The sequence below is a fragment of the Echinops telfairi genome, unplaced genomic scaffold, assembly GCF_000313985.2.
Source record: "Echinops telfairi isolate 266 unplaced genomic scaffold, ASM31398v2 ScPeMD7_7469;HRSCAF=8507_1, whole genome shotgun sequence".
NCBI classification, from domain to species: Eukaryota; Metazoa; Chordata; class Mammalia; order Afrosoricida; family Tenrecidae; genus Echinops; species Echinops telfairi.
This window is the reverse complement of record NW_022111373.1, coordinates 134531419-134540110: the sequence shown is the minus strand read 5'-3', so window position 1 is coordinate 134540110 and position 8692 is coordinate 134531419. Positions and strand designations below refer to the sequence as shown.

The window sequence follows — 8692 nt, the reverse complement described above, 5'->3', positions numbered from 1 at the left end:
GCCCCTGGCTCAAGTTATGATGTTTTCCATCACCTCTCGTCCTGTGAAAGCTGGGCCAGGAATAAAGAACCCTGAAAAATAAGTGCTGCTTTTAAATTATGGTGTTGCTATTGTCAAGTGTCATACAGTAGGTTCTGACTCATAGTGACTGTGTACACAGAGTGAAACACCGCCCTGTCCTGTGTCATCCTCCCAACTGCTATTGGAGCTCAGAGTTAGTGAATAATATGAAACATGCCCTTCCATTCCATGCAGTGTATCTTGCACTTCCAGAAGGACGAGCAAACACGTCTGTGTTAAGGAAGCATAGTCCAAGTGTCCCCTGAAAGCGAGTGTGGTGAGACGTTGCCTCATGTATTTTAGACATGTTACTAGAATGCACAGTCCATGGAAAAATGATATCATGCTTGGTTAAGAAGAGGGTTATAAAAACGTGAAAAGTTATCAGCAAGGTGGACTGATGCAGTGACCCCAACAATGGACTCAGACTAGGACACGTTGTGAGGACGTCACAGTCCTGGGGACAATCGTTTGTTCTGTTGCGCATAGGATCGCTGTAAGTCAGACCTGGCTCCATGGTTTCTAACACCACCAATGACATTCACATTATTCATTAAAAGACATTTATTTTACAGTGAAACCCAGGAGTGTTGGCACTGGTCAGGACACCTATTTTTTCCGGGTCTCTGGAAGAAGCAGTGGTGGAGTAGTGGGTCACGAGTTGAGTTGCTAACCTTCGAGTCCACACTTGAAACCCACGAGCTGTTCTGTGGGAGAAAGATGAGGCCGTCGAGGCCCTTAAATATTTACAGCCTTAGAAACCTCCCTCTTGTAGTTCTACTCTATCCTGTGGAGTCACTGTGAGTGGAGATCCGCTCGATGGCAGGGAGTTCGGTTTCGTTCCTACATTCTCCTGTGCGCTCCCCTTTGGCGGGTGCAGCCCTGTCGCTTTCTGCTGTTTTCGATGAGTGGAAAAGACTGACCTTCCCTTCGGTGACAGGCTTCCTCGTGATGCAGCTTCCGCGGTCCCAGGTTCTCCCGTAGCTTTGCAAACTGCCACACTGATTTCGTGTCATTTGGACTCTGCTTTTCAATTTCTTCTCCGGCTATATATATCTCCTTTAGTACTTTATTAAAACAGTAGATTGTTTTGAATAAGCTGTTAACATTGATTTTATGTCACCGGTGTTTTACCTCATTTTATTATCGTGGTTATTGAACTTTTACCTCCAGCTTTCAGGATACTTTTCTCTGAGACCTTAAGAGGTTTGGTTTGTTACTTGGCTTCATTCTCTTTCCTTGGAAATGCAAGAAGAAATGCATCGTGCATGTAAATGACTTCATCGGAGGGGAGGGAAATTTCTCGAGCAGGTCTAACATGGCTGCAGAGGCTCAGGAGTGGAGACCGGGCTGGACTTAGCCTTTCAAAACGATGTATTCCTAATTGTCATTGAAACATATCCAACACAAACTTGTCATTTCAAAGACAAGCTCATAGATGCACGTACACATAGTGTTTGAAAATGCTTTGTGTAAAAACACATGTTTTTTTCCCCTTTGTTGAATTGGAGCCAGTGTGTATGTGTGTGTGTGTGTGTGGGGGGGGGGTTATATACATTCCTTGGTGCCACACTTTCTCATCAACAGATAGAAATTTGATAGCACTTTAGTCATTTGTTCATTTGTTTTCCAACCTCCAACCATTTATTTATCCCACCGCACTTTTCAAGTTATTTATTACTTCCTCTATTGTGAATTATGAATACATTAGAAGGTGAGCAGCTTGTGATGAAGAATAACTGTGCCCTTTAACTTGGCATGGTCCTTTGCGGTTTTCACAAAGATTCATAATCATTCGAAGACTAAAATTTTATAGCTAAGTATATCTTAACAATACCAAGAATTTATATAGGATTCAAAAATTCTATTAACGAAGGGAATCAAACTACTTATTATACACCCTGTAACATATTAAGACAGGTCCAGTCTCTATCCAGAATCAGCATGCATCAGAGGAATGAAAAATTGTCTCCTCATTATAAAATACAATCAGTAGATTTAGTTCCCCCAAACATTTCTGTTTTCATATATTTAGCCCATGAATTATTTCCAAATCTGGTCAATTTGAATGTGTGTGTGAATGTGGGAGGAAAAATACATGATTAAGGCAGTGGCTGGCAGAGAGGTTGGCTGAGTTAATGTGCACAATAATTTCATTAAAACACCTGACTTGAGTATAATTTACTTTCTACAAATGGTGAGGCTAGAGGGAATGCCCATCTAGGGAAGCCACAGAAGGATCATTTGACTGTTGACTTCACCTTATGTTGTGTTGTATTTTCTTCCTCCTGTCTGTTTTCCCAGAGTAATCTGCTGAACAAGAGGTAACCTGTAACCCCTTCGGACAGGAGCTTCTATATTACGACAATTGGAGATGGTCCCCTCCAACTGCGTCCCTGCCTGTCCTTCCAGGACCTGTTCACACCGACATTGGGGCTTTTTGCCTTTTTCAAGACGCCTACATTTCCATGGAAACCAGACAGGCAGAAAAGAAAGGATAAGTGCATGAAATCCCTCAGCCCTGAGAAACAAAGCTGAATGCAGACCAACTGACTCGTCTGAAAACAGCCTGGGAAAACCAGGAACCATCCTGACCTGGACGGCTCAAGGCAAATCTTCTCCGGCTGGTTTTCACCCAGGAAAAACTCATCGCTACCTCCCTCTTGTTTACCTTCTAGACTAGAAGGCCAGATTTGAAATCTAATGTCAGAGTATTTCTACCTGGGACCTTGTGGTTATGAAATTTACATTTCCAGTCAGTCAAAGGAAACAGACAAAAAATGTTTGCATTTTTATTACTGATCCAATATTATTTAAATTTAAATGTGTCCTCTTCATTTTTAAATTGCTTTAAATATATATGTATAGCACGATGCTTTAAAATCCACAGGAATGTCATATCGAACAGTTTAAAATCTTTGCCCATCGTGGATTCATGAGGAACTCCATGTACAAGCCTCTATGGAATAGGTGAGGAGGGTGCAGGGTGTGTGTGGGGCGGGGGAGCGGGGCAGTGTTTGGTTGTGTTGCACAAGGTGGCTGTGGGTTGGAACTGACTCGATGGCTGCTCAGAACCACCACCTGCAAAGCCTTGCTCTGGGCTGTGAGGCCTCGCCTCTTTGCAGGAAACCCAGGACGGTGGCTTCCGGGTGAGATGATCCTCCATGTCTCTAGCCTCAGAACTTCCCAAAGGAACTATGCCATTGTGACACAATTCATAACCAAAATTAGAATACTATTCAAGTTCAATATGCAATCTACTGTGAAGTATAAATCGGCCTGTTTGCAAACTATCCCCAAGTGTTCCCCAAGAAGAGGCTTCTAGTTGTCCCAATGCAGGGACAACAGAACAGCACATTGCCCGCTTCTGTGTCCTCTTCATAACAATGGTAGATGCCAGCCCACCATTGCAGTCACTGAGTGGTTTTCATGCCTTCTAACCTAGGAGCAAATCTTCCAGCCCTACATTAGTGCACCTTCCATCCTGGTCTGTAGTGTTTTCATTGACTAAATTTCCGAAGCAGATCATCAGCTCTTTATTCGCCCAAACCTGCCGATCATGGGAGACCTCCCAAGTGTTTGGCATGTCAATGGCATAGATTCCAGCATTACAGTCACAATGAAGGCACTGCGGTATGACAAACCCACAGTTGATTGCCCTCAAAATAGATGGAATATAAAAATGCACAATCCATTTGAATCCAGGATTAAGATAATTTAGCCATCAAGTAACCTTGCCCAGTATTTGACAAAGAAACTTACCAAAAGCAAACAGACAGTAAAAGAACCAATAGGAGCCCGGAACAAGCAGCAATTTGAATAGGTGCTGACGTATTCCATTCACCCTAAGCATTCTCTGGGGCTTTTAGAACTCATGGAGGAGATTCACATAGTGAGGTTGTAACAATGGATGGTTATAGGAGGGGACAATATCACACACAAGCGTAAGTGATGCCGGGTCAGTCCTGAGAGAAGACCCTAACCTAAACTGGACTGGAGATTGGGCTCTCCAGCCAGAGTGGTGGTGATCAAAGCATTTAGACCACAAAACTCAAGAGGTCCTGATCATGAGAGTCCTTCAAAGAGTTTGTTGGAAAATTCCTTTTTCCCCCCACAGGTATTTTGCAAATGAAAACAAAAAATACCCTCATTCCCACTGAGTCCCTTGCTACTCACAGTGACCCCTAGGCCAGGGTGGAACTGCCCTTTGGTGTTTCTGATACTGGGACTTCTGCTGGGGGCAGAAAGCCTCCTCTGTGTCCTGAGGGGGGCTGTTGGTTTCAGAGTGCCGAACCTTCAGTTAGCAGCCCAGGGAGTTCTCCCATGACAACACCCGGACTCCTATGTCACCTCATATATGACCTTCCAGAGATAATGCGTGCCCTCTTGGAATAAGGAGAGGAGACAGTGCATATCCTCACAACGAGCACCTCTAAATGCCACCTGCCATGGCACTGGTGTCAGTTCATGGGACCTCATATGGGTCTGAGCAGCACGGTGTCCCGTAAGGTTTTCAGTGGTTGATTTTGTTCTGAAGAAGTTTTCCAAGCCTTCCTTCTGATGCACCTCTAGTGAACTCAGACTTGCAACATTTTGATTATCTAGCAGACATGCCAACCTTTTGCACCACCCAGGGACTCCAGTACACTCAAGTGGTCAATAAAAGTGAAAAGTTCAGGATGTGGACCCGCTGGGTCCCTGGAAGTCTCTAGTAAAGCAAGGCAATCTTTGGCTATGTTTGCCCTATTGTGGCAGAATGGCATTATATGGAAGTATTGACTGCTGGTCACCGTGAGCCTTGTAAAGGTTGTACAGCAGAGTCTACCATAGAAAGTTGTCAAGGCCACCGGGGATAATTATCGCAATTTAAATATTAACCACCCATGGTCACCAAAGGAGATTCTGGTTCATATCAACCCTATCGAGTAGAATTTCACTATAGGCTTCTAAGGCTGTACATCTTTAAAGAAGCTGACTGCCACATTGTTCCCTCTGAGAGTGGCAGTGAAGGTCTCACTGCTTACCTCTCAGTTAGCAGTTGAGGGTGTAACTATTGCGCAACCAGCACTTGATGTAAAATAATATTCTCACAGATGGACCAGAAAGTCACATCATGATAAGTGCTGTCCAGGATTCTATTTAACTTGGGTGCACAATCAATGCCTCTACAAGGGGCAGTCAGGAAATCAAATGGCATGTTGCATTGATCTAATCTGCTTTAAAATGCCTCTTTTTCCTGATAAAAGCAAAGATAGCGCCGTGAGGACTAGCCCGATATTACCCATGGTGTTTTTCAATCATCTTATACACATGCAAAACCTAGATTTGATGTCATTGAATTATGGCGTTGGTAATGAAATTGATCTACACTGAACTACCAGAAAAATGAACATTTTGGGCGGTGGGAGTGGGGGAGGTATCATGAGAATGCGCCTTAGAAGTGAGGACGACAAGAACTTTGTCTCATGTACTTTGGGGACTAGTCCTTGGAGAAGACATTATACTTGATAACAATAGTAAGGTCAGCAAGAAGAAGGAGGAGGAGGAGGAGGAGGAGGAGGAGGAGGAGGAGAAGAAGAAGAAGAAGACAAGATCAATGCAATAGATTGGCACAACAGTTGCAGCAATGGTCTCACGCATAGCAGCAGACATTGTGAGGGGAGTGCTTGCTCAGATTCAGAGACATTGTTTGAAAGCTTGCTGGCTAATGAAAAGCAGCACACATTTTAATTAATAAATCATGGAATGATAAACTAATTTACTTAATCTTCCAGACAATGTGAAAACTCAAAATTGATATTAAACACTGCCAGGATCTTCATAAGCATGCTCACATTTTATCACCAAGCATGCAGCTTTAGAAATGACTGTGAATATTAGATAAGCATCAACATCCAGGTCTTTAGGTTTGCCCAGAACAATATCTGCTACAGCAATGACATTTCTTCTTATGGTCAAAGAAATGAAAAAATCTGCCATTCAAAATGTGGTATTATTTCTATTGAGTTTTCCTCAAAACCATTTTTTTTTTTAATTGACAAGAGCAGTAATTAATATCATAAATAGATTTGGCTGGTTTATTATGTAACGTCTACAAGGTAAAATCATCAAAACTTGTCCAAAATCAAAATAGTGCCCCAAATTGCTTTAAATATTTAGGACTATAGGAAGGAAAAAGAGCATAAAATAAAATTTTTAAAAAGTAAAGAAACTTGACAATCTTACTTTGCAAGTAAAGAATGGAGATGGTTGGTCCAAAGTCATGCTATACCATTTTGAGTGCTGAACTCCAACAACGCTCCATTTGATACATGCCAAAGTGTTTGGTAAGGGTGCTCAGCTTCCAAATGTGAGCTGCCTAGTGTAAGCGCATTGCTGGTGAGCTTTGAAGTCCAAGGTTCATGGCCTTGCTCAGCCTTTGGCAGCTAACCCTGCCTACTTAAGCTCAGGTTATCTTAGTCTTCTTGCCCTGTAAATTAATATACTCTTGCCTTCTGATGTTATTTAGGGGCTCTGCTAGCACAGTGTATCACAAATTGGGGTGCTCACCTCAAAGGTTACTGTTTCAAAACTCCCCGCTGCTCCGATTGAGAAAAACGGGGCTTTTTGATTCATAAAGATTTACAATCTTAGAAACCCCCGCAGGCAGTTCTCCTCAGGCGGGCAGGGTCACTGGGAGTGAGCATGAACTTGACAGCAGGGGGTGGGAATGGTTTTTGTACACTTAATTGAGAAGGTATAATACAATGATTATTTAATGTATTATTAAAATGTTATTTTTTGCCATGTATGTTGTAGATATTTTAAATTAATTTATTTGTTTTATTAATGATTGACTGACTGCCCTGGTAGCCAAGCACAAAGCCAACAGTTCAGATATACCAGGTTCTCTATGGTGGAAAGATAAGACTGTTCCCCAAAAGGTTTACAGCTCATTTAGATGGTATGTAGGATCACGATTGAGTTTATCATTGAATGATGCCACATGGTTCACTTGATGTTCTATTTTGAATTTAGCTAATTTGTCCAGATTCATCTGCAATTTTTTAAGCTTTATCAGAATAATCCACTTTGTCTTGACTTCTTTATAATCTTCTGTAAATTTCTACCATTGTTTGTTTTTAATCCGAAGTTCCCTCATCCCGCTGCTTTCTCACAAATGTGACTTCTTCAAAAGAATCTAGTTTCTTTCCCCCACCCTAAGACATTCATTGTTAATTCAGGACCTCTTAAATGTTTATTCTTTCCCTATGTGTCTAAATTGGAGCTTCCTTCAAGTACAACTTTGCAGGGTTGAAAGATATCATGAGTAAGGGAAATTGGAAGACTGATTTGGAGATATTTAAATTTTTGTGGTGAATCAACACAATCAAATTCTGTATTGAGGTACTTAGACAGCTACATCTTAGAGAGTAACCATGATTTTATCATTTAAAAAATCTCATTTTTAAATCATTATGAATATCCATGGAAACTTTCGCCTTCTGTGTTTATTGCGAGAGGAAGTAAAATAGTTGTTCAGTAGATGTCACTATAAGGCTGTGATACCATCACTTTATATTTCAGACTCATACTAACAGACCTGAGATTCATAATTTTCCAGTTCGCTCAATGCTAAGATACTAGATACTTTAATGCCTGAATTTAATTAAATGGAGAAGAAAACATACGTACTTAAAAATACAAATTTCAAATAGTTTAAGAAAAAAATACATACATTATCATTGTGGTATTATTAAGATGATATGAAATGTTTGACCTCCATAAAAGGCCAACTGAATACACAGGGCTTAGTGAAAGAGCACAAAGGATTTTATGACTTTTTAATTTTTCCTGTCACTGCCTATGCAATAGTTTGTGATGAAGGTAACTTTTCTTATGTAATTTCTCTATCTAAATTGTAAATTCTCTCATGAGAAAGAAACGCGTTCTATATTATACTTTTTAAAAAGAACAATTCATTTTCTCCAGGGTGCTTTTTCTTAAGAAAAAGTCTTTCAAACTTGAATTTTTATGCTGTTACCTGGCTTGAACTTCCTTTCTAAACTCTTGAATCACCTCTGTGTTCCAGGAAGTTTCTATCAGTGTGTCTTTCTTTGGTCCCAATGTTCTCCATAATATGAAGCCCCCTTTGCAATGTTCACACAGGCAAACTGTTCTTAATTACAGAGTCGTTCTTTTTTTTTTTTTAAACGGGGGATAGCATGAACACAGTCCTCCACTACCAGAAATTATGTAGTCGAGTTTCCCACATTTGGGGAAACCGCAGGGGTCAGCACATCCGAAGTGCAATGAGTGAGCCTCGCCCTGGGAAAACCACCTTCGTGATCATGGTATCTCCCCTGCCAGGTAAGTATACAGAGTCCTTCTTTTAAATATTCTCTCTTTTCCCCTAGCTCAGTGGTTCTCAACCTTCCTAATGCCTCGACCCTTTAATACAGTTCCTCATGTTGTGGTGACCCCCCCCAACCATGAAATTATTTTCGTTGCTACTTCATCACTGTCATTTTGCTACGGTAATGAATCAGGTGACCCCTGTGGAAGGGTTGTTCGACCTCCAAAAGGGTCGCGACCCACAGGTTGAGAACCCGTGCTCTAGCTGCTGCAGTGCGAGTTCAGGCTGATATGAATG

The 8692-nt window shown here is 41.4% G+C and overlaps 1 non-coding gene across 1 annotated transcript; it reads right to left on the bottom strand.

The window, feature by feature from the left end:
* Window positions 1–8253: 8253 nt before the first annotated feature.
* LOC115873931 lies at window positions 8254–8417 on the bottom strand. Its single transcript, XR_004048699.1, has one exon. It is a non-coding gene; the product is annotated as a U1 spliceosomal RNA (small nuclear RNA).
* Window positions 8418–8692: the final 275 nt, after the last annotated feature.